The sequence below is a fragment of the Dendrobates tinctorius genome, unplaced genomic scaffold (genome assembly GCF_039654945.1).
Source record: "Dendrobates tinctorius isolate UK_male_01 unplaced genomic scaffold, ASM3965494v1 ptg000060l, whole genome shotgun sequence".
Taxonomy (NCBI): domain Eukaryota; kingdom Metazoa; phylum Chordata; class Amphibia; order Anura; family Dendrobatidae; genus Dendrobates; species Dendrobates tinctorius.
The window spans coordinates 43777501-43799372 of NW_027361728.1; the positions used below are offsets into that span (position 1 = coordinate 43777501).

General features: G+C 48.0%; 2 protein-coding genes across 2 annotated transcripts in view; one reads left to right on the forward strand and one right to left on the reverse strand.

The window, feature by feature from the left end:
• The window catches only part of SERPINI1 (serpin family I member 1), a 61447-nt gene extending 45051 nt beyond the window's left edge, over positions 1–16396 (reverse strand). Inside the window, exon 1 of the mRNA XM_073578933.1 lies at positions 16242–16396. The gene's annotated coding sequence lies outside the window, so the exon portion shown is untranslated. The remainder of the gene's footprint in view (positions 1–16241) is intronic.
• Positions 16397–16617: 221 nt separating this feature from the next.
• PDCD10 (programmed cell death 10) overlaps positions 16618–21872 on the forward strand; it is a 71059-nt gene continuing 65804 nt past the window's right edge. The window contains exon 1 of the mRNA XM_073578934.1: positions 16618–16773. The gene's annotated coding sequence lies outside the window, so the exon portion shown is untranslated. The remainder of the gene's footprint in view (positions 16774–21872) is intronic.

The window sequence follows — 21872 nt, forward strand, 5'->3', positions numbered from 1 at the left end:
TATCTTCTCTTGTATTGACTGCTTTACATAGTTTTGTATCATCTGCAAATATCGATATTTTTCTGTGTAAACCTTCTACCAGATCGTTAATAAACATGTTGAATAGAATAGGTCCCAACACTGACCCCTGCGGTACCCCACTGGTCACAGTGACCCAGTTAGAGAATATACCATTTATAACCACCCTCTGCTTTCTATCACTAAGCCAGTTACTTACCCATTTACACACATTTTCCCCCCAGACCCAGCATTCTCATTTTGTGTACCAACCTCTTGCGTGGCACGGTATGAAACGCTTTGGAAAAATCAAGATATACCACATCCAATGCCTCACCTTGGTCCAGTCTATAGCTTACCTCTTCATAATAACTGATTACATTGGTTTGACAGGAGCAATTCCTCATAAACCCATGCTGATATGGAGTTAAACAGTTATCCTCATTGAGATAATCCAGAATAACATCCCTCAGAAACCCCTCAAATATTTTACCAACAATAGAGGTTAGACTTACTGGCCTATAATTTCCAGTTTCACTTTTAGAGCCCTTTTTGAATATTGGTACCACATTTGCTATGTGCCAATCCTGTGGAACAGATCCCGTCGCTATAGAGTCCCTAAATATAAGAAATTATGGCTTGTCTATTACATTACTACTAACCAGTAGCACTGACCAGGGCCGCAGCTATAATGAGGCAAGATGAGCCAGGTGCTGAAGCGGCAGGCAGCAGGGGGCGGCATTATGCGCTCCTCTACCCGCAGCACCTACAATTTAGCCTCTGCACGCTGGTGCTGCGGTCCTGCAAGAGGCTGTAATTGATGAGATCACAGGAGGGAAGGAGTCAGGGGGGCCCCCGACTCCTCCCCTCCTGTGACCTCATCACAGGTCCTGTAGTTGTTCCTCTCCTCATCTGTAGCGTCTTCACTCCGGATATCATGTGACCCTGACTCCTACCCTCCTATGACCTCATCACAGGTCCTGTGTGCATCAGCTCTTGTTTTATGCAGGACTCTGCTGTCTGTGCTGGCTGTCATCATCCTGGATGAGGGAAGTTTATTTGTGGGGTCAGGGGGGTTTACAGGGTGTATGTAGCAGAGCTGCAAGTGTACGAGGTGTACGGAGCAGAGATGTGTACGGAGCGGAGCCGCGTGTGTGTACGAGGTGTACGGAGCGGAGCCGCGTGTGTGTACGAGGTGTACGGAGCGGAGCCGCGTGTGTGTACGAGGTGTACGGAGCGGAGCCGCGTGTGTGTACGAGGTGTACGGAGCGGAGCCGCGCGTGTGTACGAGGTGTACGGAGCGGAGCCGCGTGTGTGTACGAGGTGTACGGAGCGGAGCCGCGTGTGTGTACGAGGTGTACGGAGCGGAGCCGCGTGTGTGTACGAGGTGTACGGAGCGGAGCCGCGAGTGTGTACGAGGTGTACGGAGCGGAGCCGCGAGTGTGTACGAGGTGTACGGAGCGGAGCCGCGAGTGTGTACGAGGTGTACGGAGCGGAGCCGCGAGTGTGTACGAGGTGTACGGAGCGGAGCCGCGAGTGTGTACGAGGTGTACGGAGCGGAGCCGCGCGTGTGTACGAGGTGAACGGAGCGGAGCCGCGCGTGTGTACGAGGTGTACGGAGCGGAGCCGCGAGTGTGTACGAGGTGTACGGAGCGGAGCCGCGAGTGTGTACGAGGTGTACGGAGCGGAGCCGCGCGTGTGTACGAGGTGTACGGAGCGGAGCCGCGCGTGTGTACGAGGTGTACGGAGCGGAGCCGCGCGTGTGTACGAGGTGTACGGAGCGGAGCCGCGCGTGTGTACGAGGTGTACGGAGCGGAGCCGCGCGTGTGTACGAGGTGTACGGAGCGGAGCCGCGTGTGCACGACAGTCCCGATTTTGAGAGAGATTCTGCCCCACTGCCCTGGCTGGGAGCTTACTTTTCCCGCGGACACAGGAGTACATGGCGGAGCCCCGAGGAGCACTTTAAAATTTGCACATGACGTTCCACCGGAAGTGACGTGCTAGAAGCTGACTGCAAATGAGCTAATTTCGGGAGGAGATTGTGACGGAACCATGGAGACACTTCAGGGAATGCTTCAGATCCATCACCGTATCCTCCCCCAACAGCGCGGATAGCAGGATCGCCGTGGACTCGGGATGCCGGCTATGTGAGCGGATCATAATATGTCCTGCATCGGGAGGCTCAGGTGGGCACTACAGTGGGAGCCAGGCTGCTGTAGTATCTTTATAGAATATTTCTTTCTCTCTCTGTTTCTTTCCTCCTTCTTTCTTTATTATTTCTTTCCCCTCTTTCTTTCTCTCTCTCTTCTTTCTTTCCCCTCTTTCTTTCTCTCTCTCTTCTTTCTTTTCCTCAGTACCAGTCAGTGTGCCCACAGTACCAGTCGAATAAGAGGGGTAGGAAACTAGGTGGCACTGGTCACATTGAGCCTCTCATACTTTTTACTGGTGTATAATCATATGCCCTGAGCACCCCCATAAAGTGGGCCAGCGCCAGACAACAGGGTACAAACAAATCACTATTACTATCAGTCCAAATGGACAATTATATAGGTAAAGTTAATGATGTCCCTGTGCCAAGCACTGCGGAGGATCAGAATACACTGAGGAGACCAGAACAGCGGGGTTTGGGTAGAAGAATTATATGGGGCCCATTACACTGTATGAAGTAATATATGGTGCCCATTATGCTGTATGAAGTAATATATGGTGCCCATTATGCTGTATGAAATAATATTTGGGGCCCATTATACTGTATGCAGTAATATATGGGGCCCATTATACTGTATGAAGTAATATATGGTGCCCATTATACTGTATGAAGTAATATATGGGGTCCATTATACTGTGTGAAGTAATACATGGGGCCCATTATACTGTAAGAAGTAATATATGGGGCGCATTATGCTGTATGAAATAATATTTGGAGCCCATTATACTGTATACAGTAATATATGGGGCTCATTATACTGTATGAAGTAATATATGGTGCCCATTATGCTGTATGAAGTAATATATGGGGCCCATTATACTGTATGAATATATGGGGCCCATTATACTGTATGAAGTAATACATGGTGCCCATTATACTGTATGAAGCAATATATGGTGCCTGTAGTGAAACCTCCACCAGGTGGAGCTGGTGAGGGAAGAGAGGTTACACACTAAGAGTAGCAACCCTGAGCAACAGCACAGGTGCCACAGGTAACGAGAGAGAATAGTCAGACGAACCGAGTCAGAAACTAGCAGGAGCAGTCGTACCAGAAGGAGCAGCAATACACGTAGTCAAAATACCAAGCCGAGAGTCAGAAAGCCAGAACATGAGCACGGGGTCCAAAACGTGAGACGAAATACGTGGTCGGGGTACAAGCCGGGGAGTCAGATGCCAGAGAGGGAACGTAACAGCAGAGACGAATACCAAGAGACGGGGTCAAAAATCAGTCCGGGTCATACATGTGAATATCAATCAAAGGCAGGAGGATCACCAAGGTACAAGGGTCAGAGGCTCTAAACTGGAAGCTTGAGCTATCACTAACACTGGTCAGCAGGCTGTGAGAGACTGAAATAGCCCAGCTAGCTCCAGAACGAGGCTGAGGAGATTAACTCCCGCATGACCAGTCCGGAGTGAAGACAGCAGAAAATAAATTCTGGACTGGACCATGACAGTGCCCATTATGCTGTATGAAGTAACATATGGGGCCCATTATACTGTATGAAGTAATATATGGGGCCCATTATACTGTATGAAGTAATATATGGGGCCCATTATGCTTTATGAAGTAATATATGGTGCCCATTATACTGTATGAAGTAATATATGGGTCCCACTATACTTTATGAAGTAATATATGGCGCCTATTATACTGTATGAAGTAATATATGGTGCCCATTATACTGTATGCAGTAATATATGGGGCCCATTATACTGTATGCAGTAATATATGGGGCCCATTATGCTGTATGAAGTAATATATGGTGTCTATAATTCTGTATGAAGTAATATATGGGGCCCATTATACTGTATGAAGTCATATATGGGGCCCATTATGCTGTATGCAGTAATATATGGGGCCCATTATGCTGTATGAAGTCATATATGGGGCCCATTATGCTGTATGAAGTCATATATGGGGCCCATTATGCTGTATGAAGGGCCCATCATGCTGTGTGAAGTCATATATGGGGCCCATTATGCTGTATGAAGTCATATATGGGGCCCATTATACTGTATGCAGTAATATATGGGGCCCATTATGCTGTATGAAGTAATATATGGTGTCTATAATTCTGTATGAAGTAATATATGGGGCCCATTATACTGTATGAAGTCATATATGGGGCCCATTATGCTGTATGCAGTAATATATGGGGCCCATTATACTGTATGAAGTAATATATTGGGGCCATTATACTGTATGTAGTAATATATGAGGCCTATTATACTGTATGAAATAATATTTGGGGCCCAATATACTGTATGCAGTAATATATGGGGCCCATAATACTGTATGGAGCATTATGTGGGGCCCATAATACTGTATGGAGCATTATGTGGGGATAGGTGATGACTTTCTGTTTGTTGTGGATCAGACCGCTGGGACCCCCATGATCATGGGAAACGTAGCTTTGAAGAGCGCCGTGTAAATGGAGCTGTGGTCAGTCATACGCAGTCGTGCCAATAACATGTGGCTCTTCAAAGAACTCCTTAAAGAGAGTGATGAGGGGACGACAAAGTAGAGCAAAAATTCACTGATCGGGGTGATGAGTGCTATAGTTTGTGGGCTGGTGGGGTTTGTGTGGCGGGGCTGCATTTTTGTCCCAGTCCGGCCCTGTGCCAGGCCTACCATTGCCATTGCCCTTGTTCTGGATACTTCTGTGTTGTTCTTGTATGTGCGTGTGATGGCGCTGACATCCTTGTGTTTGGACACCTTTTTTTCTATTTATCTAAATCAAAATGTCCACTACTGTACTCAGTTTTGCAGGATAGATATGAAAATTTACTATGTGTGTGTGTGTGTGTGTGGGGGGGGTCATTTTGCTGTTCGCCTCAGGCAGCAGAGAGGCTAGGTTCACCCATGGCACTGACCCCTACAGCCTGGCATGCAAAACGGAAGTCTTTATACAGGTCTGGTGACAGAAAAAAAAATTTAAACTTAAGGCTCTCGTGAAGCTTCTGTCAAACGGGGCACATACAACTATGTTATTGAGAAAAATAAAAGAATTATAGTTCCAGGGAAGGGACGATGAAAAAACGCACAAAAAAAAACTAAAGAATATGATTGGTCATTGTAGTCAAAATACAGAAAAGCTTTGTGGGCCACAACCAACATTTCCCCATCACCCTAAGAAAACGATCCTGTAATGCCTGGTGGAAGCAGCATCACGATGTGGTAATGCTCTTCATCGCCAGGGACTGGAAAGCTGCTCTGAACTAAAGGAAACATTGATGGCAGGAAGTACAGGAATAGGCTTCAAGTAAATCTCTTTCAATCCAATCTGTAACTAGGTTTTGCAATTTAAATTTTCTAAATTAGTAGATACAATACCAGCGAAAAGTTAGGACACATCTGTTCATGAAACGGTCCTCCTTGTTCTTCCTGAAATATGAACATTTTAGATTCAGACCTAAAGAGGACTTTTCACCAAATATTTCATGGTCAAATCCAAGGATGTAATAGGGGCTGCAAAGCGGAAGAATTTCGCCTCCCCGTAGCAGAGATAATGGCGAGAAAAGTGTTTGGCCCCAAAGTCCAAGCAGGTGCTTTCACTGGTGATGCCACTTCTTCTCCCTGTGACCCTGTGTGAGTAGTTATCTGATAACACCCATGTGGACTTAACAAAAGGTAACTCATTAGGTGCCAACATTTTCGATTGCCCATAATGCAACAGAGAAGCGAAATAATAATAAAAAAAAAAAACGAAACAAAAAAAAGTTTTATTCTACTCTGCAGCCAATACTGTTTCATATGTCCAAATTCGAAAAATTTAGTGACTGTTCCAAGCAAGATTATAAAGGTACACATCCGGAAACAAGGAGTAAAGTGTGAAACAAAGCAGAATGTGTGATAAATCTTAGATTTCTCAAAGCACTCTATCCCTCCCCTACTTAGTCACACAGCCCCTGCATTGTCTGGAGGTGATTCTGCCACAACACAAACGATGTCCCACTATGTGCACACCAGATGGGATGACATGTCCTTATAGAAGCTGGAGTTGCCAAACTGGGTAATGTGCCCAAGATTTTGGATTAAATTACCAACATTGTTACCAGCAAAACACCTCCTCACCATCACAGCTCCCCCTCCATGCCTCACAGTGGGCACCATGTATGTAGAAACCATAATCTCACCTTTCCTGGGTCTCGAATAGAGATGCCGGTTGGTATAAAACATCTCAAAATTTGATTCTTCAGACTACAGAACAGATTTCCACTGATCTAATGTCAAATGTCCAGTCCTTGTGCTGCTTAACTCAAACAAGTCTCTTCTTGTATGTGGTGATCTGTAATGGCTTCTTTGCAGCAATTTGAAGATAAAGGCCTGCTTAAGGCAGTCTCCTCTGGGCAGATGATGTTGAGGTCTACAGTTAGGTCCATATATATTTGGACAGAGACAACATTTATCTAATTTTGGTTCTAGACATTACCTCAATGAATTTTAAACAAAACAATTCAGATGCAGTTGAAGTTAAGACTTTCAGCTTTCATTTGAGGGTATCCACATTAAAATTGGATGAAGGGTTTAGGAGTTTCAGCTCCTTAACATGTGCCACCCTGTTTTTAAAGGGACCAAAAGTAATTGGACAATTGACTCCAAGGCTATTTCATGGACAGGTGTGGGCAATCCCTTCATAATGTCATTCTCAATTAAGCAGATAAAAGGCCTGGAGTTGATTTGAGGTGTGGTGCTTGCATTTGGAAGGTTTTGCTGTGAAGGAAACACGTGGTCAAAGGAGCACTCCATGCAGGTGAACAAGCCATCCTTAAGCTGCAAAAACAGAAAAAACCCATCCGAGAAATTGCTACAACATTAGGAGTGGCAAAATCTACAGTTTGGTACATCCTGAGAAAGAAAGAAAGCACTGGTGAACTCATCAATGCAAAAAGACCTGGGTGCCCACGGAAGACAACAGTGGTGGATGATCGCAGAATAATCTCCATGGTGAAGAGAAACCCCTTCACAACAGCCAACCAAGTGAACAACACTCTCCAGGAGGTAGGCGTATCAATATCCAAATCTACCATAAAGAGAAGACTGCATGAAAGTAAATACAGAGGGTTCACTGCACGGTGCAAGCCACTCATAAGCATCAAGAATCAAAAGGCTAGACTGGACTTTGCTAAAAACATCTAAAAAAGCCAGCACAGTGCTGGAGGAACATTCTTTGGAGAGATGAAATCAAGATCAACCTCTACCAGAATGATGGAAAGAGAAAAGTATGGCGAAGGCATGGTACAGCTCATGATCCAAAGCATACCACATCATCTGTAAAACACGGCGGAGGCAGTGTGATGGCTTGGTCATGCATGGCTGCCAGTGGCACTGGGTCACTAGTGTTTATTGATGATGTGACACAGGACAGAAGCAGCCGAATCAATTCTGAGGTATTCAGAGCCTTATTGTGTGCTCAGATCCAGCCAAACTGATTGGTCGTCGTTTCATACTACAGATGGACAATGACCCAAAACATAAAGCCAAAGCAACCCAGGAGTTTATTAAAGCAAAGAAGTGGAATATTCTTGAATGGCCAAGTCAGTCACCTGGTCTCAACCCAATTGAGCATGCATTTCACTTGTTAAAGATTAAACTTCAGACAGAAAGGTCCACAAACAAACAGCAACTGAAAAAAAATGCAGTGGAGGCCTGCAGAGCCTCAAAAAGGAGGAAACACAGCGTCTGGTGATGTCCATGAGTTCAAGACTTCAGGCAGTCATTGCCAACAAAGGGTTTCAACCAAGTACTAGAAATGAACATTTTATTTACAATTATTTAATCTGTCCAAATACTTTTTGGTCCCTTTAAAAACAGGGTGGCACATGTTAAGGAGCTGAAACTCCTAAACTCTTCATCCAATTTTAATGTGGATACCCTCAAATGAAACCTGAAAGTCTGAACTTCAACTGCATCTGAATTGTTTTGTTTAAAATTCATTGTGGTAATGTCTAGAACCAAAATTAGAAAAATGTTGTCTCTGTCCAAATATATATGGACCTAACTTTATATGCTACTTGACGTCTGTGCATCATCTATGAGGGCTGTTATCCGAGGTGTTGTAGGTTTGCGGGTTCTGAGGCTGGTAACGCTGATGATCTTATCCTCTGCAGCAGAGGTAGTTCTTGGTCTTCTTTTCATGAGGGCGCTTCTCATGAAATCTAGTTTCATGATAGCATTGAGTAGGTTTCATAACTGCACTTGAGGATACCTTTAAGGTTCTAGCAGTTTTCAAAACAGACTGATCTTCAGCTATTAAAGTAAAGATAGACTGACCTTTCTCTTTATTTAGTGGAGTGGATCTTGACACATTTTGGCTTAGAAGAGATGTGGAATAGGACTCTGCACTGTCTGGAACTGTATACCAACACTGTCTCTGCAAAACCCACTTGATAGTGGTAAACACCTTCTGAGGGCAGGTGATTCCACAAATTAACTATTGACGTGGACACCTGTTCATTGGATGCCATTCCAAGTGACTACCTATTGAAGCTGCCTGAGAGGATGGCAAGGGTGTGTAAAGCCATCATCAGAGTAAAAAACGGGTGCTTTGAGGAATCTAAGGTTTAACTGGTTTGTTTCACATGTTTCTTAACTCCTTGTTTCCTTAAGTGTTCCTTTGTGGTTTGATGCCGTCAGTCTAAATGTACAATGTGCAATTGCAATAAGAACAAGTTTACCATTGCGTGAAGAGGTGTATACAATCTTTAGAGCATACCTGTTGAGGCTGGTATATTTACTTTGAAAATCCATGTAGCAAGGGCTGTATAATCCTTTATAAAAATGACTCTCACTAATATTAAAATGAGCAGTGAATGAAATGCTCACTTGAAATTGATAATTTTACTGGTATCATGACATGGACTTTTTTTTTTAAGTACATCAGCCTCTTCAGGTCTAAGAGATCTATTTAATAATGTTTAAAGTTTAAAGAGTGAAATCTTTTGACAGATCAGCTTTCAGTTCACCACAGACCTCAGACTTGAAACAGAGATTGATGCTCACCTGCCAGAAGAACGACCCTGAATATAAAGCGAAAGCTGCACTGGAGAAGTTTAGACTGAGTCAAGGCCCACTGCTCAATCCAACTGAGAATCGGTGGTGTGACTTTAAAAGGCTCGCTCCTATGAGAATATAACTCGGACAAGTGCTATCTGATATTTTATCCAACAGCACTGGAGCCAATGTATACTATGGGGCAGTGCTGATCTGCATTTTCTCTTCAGCATGGAAAAAAAAAAAATCACAGAAGGCTGTGAGTGGCTCCACGAATCTGACCATGGGCACACATTCATGATTATGGGTGCATATAAAACATTGCACTGCACTCTAATGTCATCCAAGTGCAGTCCGACATCCGTGAACTCAGATAATAGAGAAATTACGTTCTCTGTCTTCTCCTCACCTGTAACACAATTTTCTCATGCGAGAGCATCAGATCACAGTAAACTGACACTCGGATCAGACTCTGACATACCGTAATCTGAGTAGAGAGTCATTAGCATAATCGTTTTGATTCTCTCGCATGAGAAAATGAACGCAAGTTTTACCACGGACGTAGACTGCTCTACATCAAGAGAATCCAAAACAAATTGAAGGAAGTGGAGTAGTTTTGCCTGAAAGAGAACCTGTCAGAAAAGAATGACTGTTTAGATCAAGTACAAGCACTTGGTGCACCCTTGGTGTGGCCGAACATTTACTGTAAGTGCACCTACCCACCATCAACTTCCCCCCACCTCGGACAGCCTTGGCTTTATAGAGGCAGAGAAGGACAGTGAGAGGGAAAACAAGCAGATGAGATGGTGCACTATGCTTGACCCTATGATGCACCGAGCACCTAAACTTGGTGTGAATAGTCCTTCTGTGCTGACAGAATCCCTTTAAGACACACATGTCAAACTCTGACCAACGGGCCAGATCGGGCCTGTAGGGTGATTATATATGGCCTATGAAGCTGGCACCGCTCAACATTATCAGCATCCTGTATGCCAATAGAGTTTATCGCAACGATGGAGGAGGCAGCTGTCAGCTGATGTTCCGTCTGCCATCATTCTCCCTCTGCGTCTGATGACTAAGCGCAGCGGACGCGATGACATCACTATTTTGTGCCAAGCATTGAAGAGCTGCAGAGTGCTCACTGCAGATACTGGAGCAACGGGGGATAAAAGCGAGGGGAGTTTTTATTTTTTTATACCATTATTTTGTATGGAGGACTATGTGGGGGCCCATTATTCTGTATGCAGAACTATGTGGGGGGGCCCATTAATCTGTATGCAGAACTATGTGGGGGGCCCATTATTCTGTATGCAGAACTATGTAGGGGGCCCATTATTCTGTATGCAGAACTATGTAGGGGGCCCATTATTCTGTATGCAGAACTATGTGGGGGCCCATTATTCTGTATGGAGGGCTATGTCGGGGCCCATCATTCTGTATGGAGGGCTATGTCGGGGCCCATCATTCTGTATGGAGAGCTATGTGGGGGCCCATTATTCTGTATGGAGGGCTATGTGGGGGCCCATTATTCTGTATGGAGGGCTATGTGGGGGCCCATTATTGTATATGGAGGGCTATGTGGGGGCCCATTATTCTGTATGGAGGGCTATGTGGGGGCCCATTATGCTGTATGGAGGACTATGTGGGGGCCCATTATTCTGCATGAAGGGCTATGTGGGGCCCATTATTCTGCATGGAGGACTATGTGGGGGCCCATTATGCTGTATGGAAGGCTATGTGGGGGCCCATTATTCTGTATGGAGGACTATGTGGGGGCCCATTATTCTGTATGGAGGACTATGTGGGGGCCCATTATTCTGTATGGAGGACTATGTGGGGGCCCATTATTCTGTATGGAGGACTATGTGGGGGCCCATTATTCTGTATGGAGGGCTATGTGGGGGCCCATTATGCTGTATGGAGGACTATGTGGGGGCCCATTATTCTGCATGGAGGGCTATGTGGGGCCTATTATTCTGCATGGAGGACTATGTGGGGGCCCATTATGCTGTATGGAGGGCTATGTGGGGGCCCATTATTCTGTATGGAGGACTATGTGGGGGCCCATTATTCTGTATGGAGGACTATGTGGGGGCCCATTATTCTGTATGGAGGACTATGTGGGGGCCCATTATGCTGTATGGAGGGCTATGTGGGGGCCCATTATTCTGTATGGAGGACTATGTGGGGGCCCATTATTCTGTATGGAGGACTATGTGGGGGCCCATTATTCTCGGGTGTCGAGAGCAGGAGGTCATATGACTGAAAATATGCAAAATCCATACTCCTGGCCACATTCATACAAGTGAATTGAGGAAGACCAAACAAGTCTAGTTAGAATGTGTCCAGAAGTATGCATATCACATAATTGCGGTCACATAACTGCCCGGGCTCGCTGACTGCAGCGGAGCTCGCACTGTGCACGTAGTGAGGATTCGCACAGTGACTACAGACTTTCATGCCAGACTTGGACAACCCCTGGTTGCTATATATTTTCAATAGTTGTTGGCCAGCCATTCATTCTACCTACTGCTATTTCTCAGGCTGCGGCATAACACGTACAGGCTCAGCCTCATGTGTATGGGGACCTTTCCTCCACAAGAGTAAGGAAACATTCCTGACAACACAGCATAACCAGAAGCGGAAATAAAAATCCATTCCCAAACCTGATGACAACAGAAAACTTCATTTCAGCATCTCACCATTTGTCCACAAACTTCAAAAATACACAGACTGGAATAATAGGAGGCTGCAAATCACATTTTCAGCGTATTATCTGTTAGTCGGCATCTGGGACAGGCAGACGGTTGGATGATGAAGTCGGCAGCGTTATCATTAGCCTATATGCTTATGCCTTATGGGCGCTGCTGTGCAGCTGGAGACATTGATGTGCCGCCAAGCAGTCGGTGCAGGGGGATTAGCATATATAAGGGGCTGCGGGGTACAGCTGGCCCCCTGCGCGGGACGGGAGCGCTACTTTATGAGCAGCATATTCTGGAAATGCCAAATATCTCTAGAACAAGAGCTAGAAATACTGGGCAGCAAATGACATGTACAGAATGGCTACATCGCCCAGACAGCGTCACATCACAGCGGTCAGTGTACGGCCCCTCTGACACTGCAGACCGGTGCAGCCCCCCCCACGGCCAGTCCAGCTGCACCCCCTCTATCGGACTCGCAGATAGGGCGACTTCACAGTGGTGTGCACTTTACCCCGTGTGTGCCAGCATTAGTGCCCGGCAGATTACCACTTCATTACTCACTGTTTGGATATAGAATTTTGCAATGTTGACTCTCTGGAAAGCTAATAGTCGCAGCCAGAAGCAATCACCGAGAGCAAAGATAAGGGAACCGGCCGGTGTAAATGGATATGACTATTTACCCAGGGGCTTTGACAGTACATCGCACACAGAGGGTGCGGCAAGAGGGCATTGAAAACCACACAAGCGTTTCCTCACGAATGTGTCACATCGACCATATTCCTACAGTAGACCTGTACTGGAGAGCCACTGAGGCCCCCCAACAGGCACCAAAAGACTTCTTGGTAGGAAAGCTTCCAAGTCAAACAGTAATATGTCACAGGCCCACGTATCGTGCAGATTTGTCATGTTGAAATCTAGATAAGCTGTCAGACACTCAATAAGGCCACTACTGCGGCCCCCACTAAGGGCACATACTGAAGGGGCTTCCAAAGAAAGCATGGGCATGGCACGCCGACGCGGCATGGAACTCAGATATGGCACGGAACTCCGATACACCTTCTGTTTTTTTTGTTTTATCATTGAGAGTCTGAACTCTGATCCTTAGAACGAAGGGACCACAGTGTAATAAAGTTTAATCCTGCCAATAAATAAGCAAAAAAAGAAAAGGATGTGGGTCCCTGGAATTTAGCCATATCCTTCTGCTTTCCTTTTAGTGTCTGGCTGTAAGACAACTGGCTGCAGCAGGAGCCACCCCCCTTTGGCTGATCAGATGCCCCGCCCACTGATTAAACCCCGCCCTTTAGATGTGCAGCAGTATAATGTGCACAGATTAGCTGGATGTGCACAGATTAACTCCGTGTTCTCGGCAGAGTTTTCACAAGTTATAGGATTTGGGTTTTTAGGAAATTGCAGAAGCTCCTGCAGACGGATAAACAGCTGGGGTAATCTATTAATGATCTCTCAGATCAGCGTTCCTATAAAAGAAACCTGTTACTGGATTCATGCTGCCCAGACATCGGGCAGCATGAATCAGGACCAGGATGTGCTGCGGAAACATTGTTCAAAAAGCCAACCAAGGACCCTAGGGAGAGACCTGACTAGTCCAGCACGGTTAATGGACAGGTCGTTCCAATGTGTATATATAGAGAGAGACCTGTCAATCACCTGGAGGGAGGCAGGGAGAAGTCAGCAGGGGTAGCACCAGACTAGTCACGTCTCTCCTTACAGTCCCAGGATTACTTTTCAAACTATTTTCTTTGAAACTTTGCAGCGTTTCTGAGTAAAACATACCCGGCTACAATGACCTTCAGGCTGCTGTAGCTCACAGCATAAATCTAGTGGCAGGTAGAGATGAGCGAATTTTTCAATATTCGGTTCAGATTACGATCACTGGCGAATATTGCATTTGCAATATTCGCCGAACGCCATTGGAGTCAATGGGAGTAGAGATGAGTGAATATGTTTGGAAACGATCATCAAACACAAATTCGGCATGAATGGGGTAACAATATGGCAAATTCAGATTTGGCGATAGTTTTCAGAACATATTCGGTCAACTCTAGTGGCAGGTTCCCTTTAAATAAGTAATAGTGAACCTGACTGCAATGAGTCAGGAGGAAAAAGTGCAATCTAAAACATAGAGAGCACGTCCTGCCCCGAGCATGGCGGACTGGGCGTCACATTGCAATATGCAGAAGACTAGAAGGGGCACAGTATACACTTCATAGCTACAGGATATCCAATGCCATGAAATATTAATTCCCAATATCCCTAAATAATAAAGCCGCCACTGCAGGATACTTGTCTGGCTAGCTCCTGTACTGCGCCCAATACTATTCTGTATCTCTAGATCCGGCCAAAAATACTGGAAAACCAAGGAGTGAAGGAAAGGCTGACATGTGTAACAAGTACTAATGTATTATTAATGCTGTCAGCACGGAGGAAACTGGGAGCAACGACGACAGAACAACTGTGACAACACAACAGGAAAATTGTCACTTGTGGGAACGTCCATGGGACGCAGCGTCGCCCTGTCACTTCTGAGCACAGCATCCTTATGAGATATGACAGGACCACGCTGCACGGGAGGGGCAGCAGAAGCGCGCACACAATCCCTCTGACACTGCAGCATTCATTCCTGGAAACATGCCAGGTTATCGTTAATCTTGCTTTATCAATTATTATCCAAAACCTCCAGCAACGAAAAAAGTGACAGAAAACGGTGTAGGGCAAAGGTGAGGATAGGGCCTAATAAAGCTGGATACGATCAGGGAGAGGTCCCATCACATTAGCGAGGTGGAACTATGAGGACATTTCATTCAATTAATCAAGTAAATAGGAATACGACAAGAACAGTGAGGATGATGTAGGACACACGGAGTCCGAGCTCAGCCCTACGTTAATGTGTAGGGTTTTTCCCATTTTCCGTAGAAACTGATATTTTGAGCTGATGCAAAAAGAGATAAAAAAATATATAGGGTGATGGATTGTGATTACTGTGCATTGGATCCTATGTAACACACCGGCCTAGAGCAGCACCTGCAGCCGCCGTCAGGGCCTCCTCCACAGTGGGTTATCATGGACCCTAGTGATCCGCCACAAGTACGCTCAGCGAGTCCTGCCAAGTGGCACAAGCAGCAGGAGACCACAGGTTTCTGAACATGGGCCATAAAAAGCGCTGCCTAATATAATCCCACGCCCGCCGGCACGTATCACCACGGGCACCAAGTCAGGAAGTGGTCTTTAGCCCTACTTCATATACTGAGGCTCACAATACGTCCAGTCAATAAAAAGAAACCTGTGCAGGACTGAGCGCTGGGTATGTATGTAGGCGACATGGCCGACTTTCAAGAAAAACAAGTTCTCACTTATCGGAATGAGGCAACGTAGGCACAATCAGTAGCCTCCAGAACTGAAAATTCCTGAAGAGGATTCATTCATGTGTCACGTACCCATAGAGGTGCAGCTAGACTTTCCTACATCAGGGCCCAAGATTCACTGTGCTGCCCTAACCTCGGACCCAACTGCCTAGAAACCTGAGACATGGCACGACGGTGCCCCCTGACACCAGGATCACCAATTTTACTTTTTATTTGTTTTAACAGGCAGGAAAAAAAAATCTCTATTTTTACAGATCCTGGAATTTCTGGACAGTTGGCATCGCTGCCTGACACACGTCATGTCTGCCCCCTCCCTGCGTCACTCACACGCACCGGAGGCTTTTATCGTCTTCCATAATAGCCACAGCGGCGCCAACCACAAAACCGCGGTCCGGGCGCCCATCTGTCCCATGGCGCACTCTGAGAAGTGGGTCCTACACCTTATAATTACCCCATGGCACAAATAACAGGGACATCGGGCAAAAAGTACACCAGAACTAGGAGGAGAATTCATATGGAAATAAGGCAGGAAGATCACATAATAACAGTAATAATAATAATCCATAATCATGGAAAAATGATAACAGAAGAGTAATAATAATACACAAGATGCCATACTAATGGTAATAATAAGAATATACAGAGATGGCATCAATGGTAATTATATGCAGAAGATGGCATATTACTATGACACCTGGGCACAGCCCACACCTCCATCACTCTGCCCATCACCATCCCCGATATCACGTATGACTCCACAGCACGATCGTTGCCCGATGCCAGTAGCTGTGCCCAGCAGGGCCATGCCCACCCCCCGACCACACCTGCACCGATGCCCTCACAGCAGCACTGGTATCACCTGACTCAGTGATATCTGTGATCACCATGGAGACCGGCAGGGATGAGGTGCTGCACCGCACGATCAGCAATGCCCGCTCCTGGCGCTCAGCATCCCTCACCTTATGCAGCGGTGCACACCTCCGCTCCGTGCTGCTGATGCTCCGCCGTCTCTTCCTCCAACTGACTGCACGATCACGCTCTATGCTCCACCACAGCTTTCCCCATAGCACCCGCACGCTGTCACCTGACAGCCAATCACTAGGCGGCCATCCCCTTCCGCGCCGCTGATTGGCCTAGAAACACCATTCTGTCTCTTACACTTCCGCTCGCTATTTGACAACTGGCGTGTTTGTTATGAAAGGCCTTGGTTTCGCAAAGCACGACGGGAAATGTAGTTCACACTTTAATCCATAGTTGTCGGAGAAAACCTTGAGGAAAACTACAACTCCCAGTGGACCCAAATCTTTTGCCTATGTATGTGGTAGCCACGCCTTCTCGAAAGGTAAACTCGTCGGACTGATTCCGGGCAACGCCTTACTTCTTCTTCAGGACGGCAGACACTTCCTAGAGCGGACTTCCGGTGACAGGGGCTCCGGGGCAGTGGTGGGAGCACGAAGGCGGGGGCCGTGTCAACCGCTCGCCGGGTCACAGGTAGCCTGAATGTGTGAGCTGTGGGGCGTGGGCCGGAATACCGGTGCTCCTTTGCCGGGCAGTGTGCTGAGTAATGCCGGGCCTGGAGGAGTCAGGGGATCAGTGCCGTGCTCTGCCCTCAGCTCCCTGGCCCCGAGCTCAGCCCTGATCATCAGTGATTGGGGTCTGGTCCTACCTGCAGCCGTGACTGCCCTGCCTCCTGCTGAATCACCCCCGAGCAGAAGTGGCAAAGGTTAATGATCCACCTGCTGCGGCCATAACCAGGCCGGGCACTCGGTGTGCACAGTGTGAGGGGTATATGGGGGGGTGGTCCCCTGGCCCTGCGTGAGGGGTATATGGGGGGGTGGGAGAGACCCCTGGCCCTGCGTGAGGGGTATATGGGGGGGTGGGAGAGACCCCTGGCCCTGCGTGAGGGGTATATGGGGGGGTGGGAGAGACCCCTGGCCCTGCGTGAGGGGTATATGGGGGGGTGGGAGAGACCCCTGGCCCTGCGTGAGGGGTATATGGGGGGAGGGTGCTCCCCTGGCCCTGCGTGAGGGGTATATGGGGGGAGGGTGCTCCCCTGGCCCTGCGTGAGGGGTATATGGGGGGAGGGTGCTCCCCTGGCCCTGCGTGAGGGGTATATGGGGGGAGGGTGCTCCCCTGGCCCTGCGTGAGGGGTATATGGGGGGAGGGTGCTCCCCTGGCCCTGCGTGAGGGGTATATGGGGGGAGGGTGCTCCCCTGGCCCTGCGTGAGGGGTATATGGGGGGGGGGAGAGGACTCCCTGGCCCTGCGTGAGGGCTATATGGGGGGGGGGGAGAGGACTCCCTGGCCCTGCGTGAGGGCTATATGGGGGGGGGGGGGAGAGGACTCCCTGGCCCTGCGTGAGGGCTATATGGGGGGGGGGGGGGAGAGAGGACTCCCTGGCCCTGCGTGAGGGCTATATGGGGGGGGGGGGGGGAAGAGGACTCCCTGGCCCTGCGTGAGGGCTATATGGGGGGGGGGGGGGGGGAGGACTCCCTGGCCCTGCGTGAGGGCTATATGGGGGGGGGGGGGGGAGAGGACTCCCTGGCCCTGCGTGAGGGCTATATGGGGGGGGGGGGGGGGGGGAGAGGACTCCCTGGCCCTGCGTGAGGGCTATATGGGGGGGGGGGGGGAGAGGACTCCCTGGCCCTGCGTGAGGGCTATATGGGGGGGGGGGGGGAGAGGACTCCCTGGCCCTGCGTGAGGGCTATATGGGGGGGGGGGGGGGGGGAGAGGACTCCCTGGCCCTGCGTGAGGGCTATATGGGGGGGGGGGGGGAGAGGACTCCCTGGCCCTGCGTGAGGGCTATATGGGGGGGGGGGGGGAGAGGACTCCCTGGCCCTGCGTGAGGGCTATATGGGGGGGGGGGGAGAGGACTCCCTGGCCCTGCGTGAGGGCTATATGGGGGGGGGGGGGAGAGGACTCCCTGGCCCTGCGTGAGGGCTATATGGGGGGGGGGGGGGGAGAGGACTCCCTGGCCCTGCGTGAGGGCTATATGGGGGGGGGGAGAGGACTCCCTGGCCCTGCGTGAGGGCTATATGGGGGGGGGGGGGGGGAGAGGACTCCTTGGCCCTGCGTGAGGGCTATATGGGGGGGGGGGAGAGGACTCCCTGGCCCTGCGTGAGGGCTATATGGGGGGGGGGCTTCCCCAACACTTCCTAGCACCTCACGATGTGGTGGTATAACTGCTCAGCCAATCGCTTATATAATGGGCTTTTCAGTGGTCGGATTAACCCTTTCAACTTGAAGTTTGCCTGATGGAGAAGAGACCTTTTTGCAGAAAGCACTTGCGTATGTGATGGCGTTCTTCGCTTGGTCGGTTTGTGATTGTCGGCTCGTTATTTCTTGTGACGTTATTGTATCCGGACTTTCTCATCTTCGTTCTTTCCGGGTTCATATATTTGACCATGAATTTAATTTAACACTAAAGGGTGAATGAAATAGAAGTTCTATAACAGTGCTGTGGAGTTTGTGTCATGGAAATTGAGGAGTCGGAGGTTTGGCTTACTGACTCCACAGCCCTGGTTCTATAACAGGTCAAAAATCGCAAACTGCTGTAAAAACAATTAGCTTATTAGCGTAATTTTCTTTTGGAGAATGGAGGGATTCTGATCCCCTCCCCCTGCATCTTAACATGCTTACCGGACTCCTTTGCAGTCCATCCACAGTGGACAGTCTCAGACAAGGTGATGAGCACTTACAAGTTCTTTCCAATGTAGCTTGTAAGCGCTGCTCTTGACTGTCCATCTTTGGTGTTCCTGTGCTCAATCAAGGATGCCAAGGCAAAGCTGAAAGAAAGGGCTAAAGGTTCATACCAGGGAAGTAATGATGCTGCTGGTCCAAACTGTCAGCCGAGCAGGACCACATCGGTCTGCAGGAAGCTGGTGGGCCGTGCTCTCTGAACCGGACTCATCGCCATTAGTCCGAACTCTTTGTTCCCCTGCAATGTTCTCACCAGCGAGAAGCGCCCTTTGTATATACGCAATCAGCTCTCTGGTCCCCATGGACACCCCCACTCTGTGAGTCGGAACAGTCTGTCATTTCAGAGTACCTTCATACAGCAATACATAAAAAAAAATGCAGGACTGGTAAGGATGTCCAGAGAGCAGAGCATGTAGTCAAGGTTCCTTTGTTGGTAGGGAGTTCAGGCTACTGACTTGGTTTGCTCATCACGCCAAGTACGGTACAGGGGCCATGACTGTGGTGAAAAATGGATGGCTGGGATCTAACTACTGTAATGGAGGTAGACAACATTTTTGCATTAAAACTGATCTACTGATGAAGCGGTAGGTAAATAATGAAAAGGAGGAATAAGGGCAGGAGTGGGCATGGGTCCAATGGGAGAGTCATTGGCTGGACTAGCATGATGTATTGGAAGGGTGAGGATGGCTGAGGGCCAACAAGCACGGATGAGAGGTAATGGGCCAGGGTAAGGGGAGGGTATGTTGGTGAGGAACCAAAAGGAATAGACAGAAAATGAGGGGTGACAATGGATGAGATCTGTAGCCTTGTGAGGGGTGGGTTGATGGGAACAATTGAGGAAATGAATCTAAAAGAAAATGGACATAAAAGAATGAAAGACAAATGTGTAAAGAATATTAAAAACTTGGCTGAACGCCATGAGGGAGCGGTGGGGGAATATAAACTGCATGTTTTTAAGACTACTGACACCGCTGGAGCGTCCTTGTGTCTACAACCCTAAGCACGGTAACGGTCTTGGGCGTCAGTCACTCATCGTGGGACACGTCCTAGTGCTGAGGCGGAGCACTGATCCATAGTCTGAGCTATTTACACATCAGTCTAGAAGTCAGGTCCTATTCTCATCTGTTGTAAGTATCGGACTGGGTCATTAAAGGGAATCTGTCATTAGGTCAGTCTGTCCTAATAAAGTGATGGCTTGATATCTGATGCCTTCTGAGAAATGCACGTTTTTCTCATATGTAAATGGACTTTAGGCCGGACATAAATAGAATTTGTCCCCCGTAACTTATTTTATCACGTGGGGTATTACCAGCGTGAGACATGTAGATCAGGAGAGCGGACTGTCGTTACATGTCACGCGCTGGTAACGCCTCCTTTTCATATATAATCCTCTCTGGAGGCAGATTCTCAGTGAGATCAATGTCTGGTCCATAGCCTGGAATGGCTAACTTGCATATAAAGAAAAATGTGGATTTCTCAGGAATAAGACATCTGATCACAGATGTCAAGGTATCATTATATTCAGCTTTCTAAGATCTACATACTCGTATATGGCTGAGGAGAGCTGATCTTACTGACATTCTCTTTAAACTCTGGGGAGTTGAAACTAGGAAGATATACTTTGTACCTCAAAGATCAATCTGTGTTCCATCTATGGTAACTAATGCATTGAACTGTTTTTATCCATTTGACTCTTAACTGACAGTTTACCTGCTTTACGCCGGGGTCATGCAACTGCAATGCGAGAAACTCTCGCATCGATACCCGGCACTGCTGCCGGCGGATCAGACCGGAGAGTTCAGCTGTATAGGAATCCATGCAGCCGCACACTTCGGTCCTGAGTGCTGGCGGCAGTGCCGGGTATTGATGTGAGAGACTCGCACGAGTTTCTCGCTTTTTACTCGCAAGTGTGACCCAGGCCTTAGAGAGAGAATCCACCTGCATGACACCAGAGCAAAATCTAATTCGCTTTCTTGGAGGGTAGCCCGACAGAACTACTTTAAGACTGCATTTCCATGTGGGTATGAAGATCCCTGGCTATGACTAAATTCTGCTGTCAGTTATTAAATGGTCGCTGTCATTTTAAAAAAAGAGCATCAAATCTGTGGCTTATTGTGAAATTGTAAAGCTATGGCCACTAGGTGTCTCCCTTCTGGGCTAGCTGCTGCTCCTGCCTGTTGTCAGGTGTGATCTGTCTCTCTCCAGAGGGACACGACGCATTACAGTATAGGGGGCGTCATTCCAGGCCAGCGCTCTGCAGCTCTTATATACAGTGTTACCACCTCCTTATGACGCGCCCACACTTATTTCCTCATGTGTATTCTACTTGTCACCACCTTTCTTATGGCGCAGAAGTAATTCCAGTTCATGCAGTGCATTATGGGAACCAAGGTAGGGGACCGTGGAGCACACGCGTTTGGCGAGGACTTCAGAAAGACCTCCATTGTCTGGAAGCTGGGGGGGCTAACAAGTAGCAGAATAACAGAGCTAACCTGTTGTATAGCAGCATGCAGTTTTTTTTACATTTGGACATAAATGACATGTACATTTAAAGGGGTTGTCTCATCTTATTGAATGAGTAATTACAATGGAGGGTGTACTGTTTGGGCCAGCGGCTCAGCCTTATGCACCCACAGTATGTGAGCTCTACACTGGCACAGTGGGTAAAACCACAGAGCCCTTCGAGTATGCTTATGGGCATGTTGGGGTTGCTTTTCCTCGCTTCATACTCTTTGCACATGCGGTATGTGCCGTGCAGTTTATTAGAGTCCAAAATAGAATTTTTGGAGGTTGAAGCGGCGTCTGTCACTGTGATGTTATTGTGCCGGTATCTTCCATCGTTAGTATGTGGCAGCCTTCTTGTGACCAGTAGAGGCCACACCAGTGCGCTAG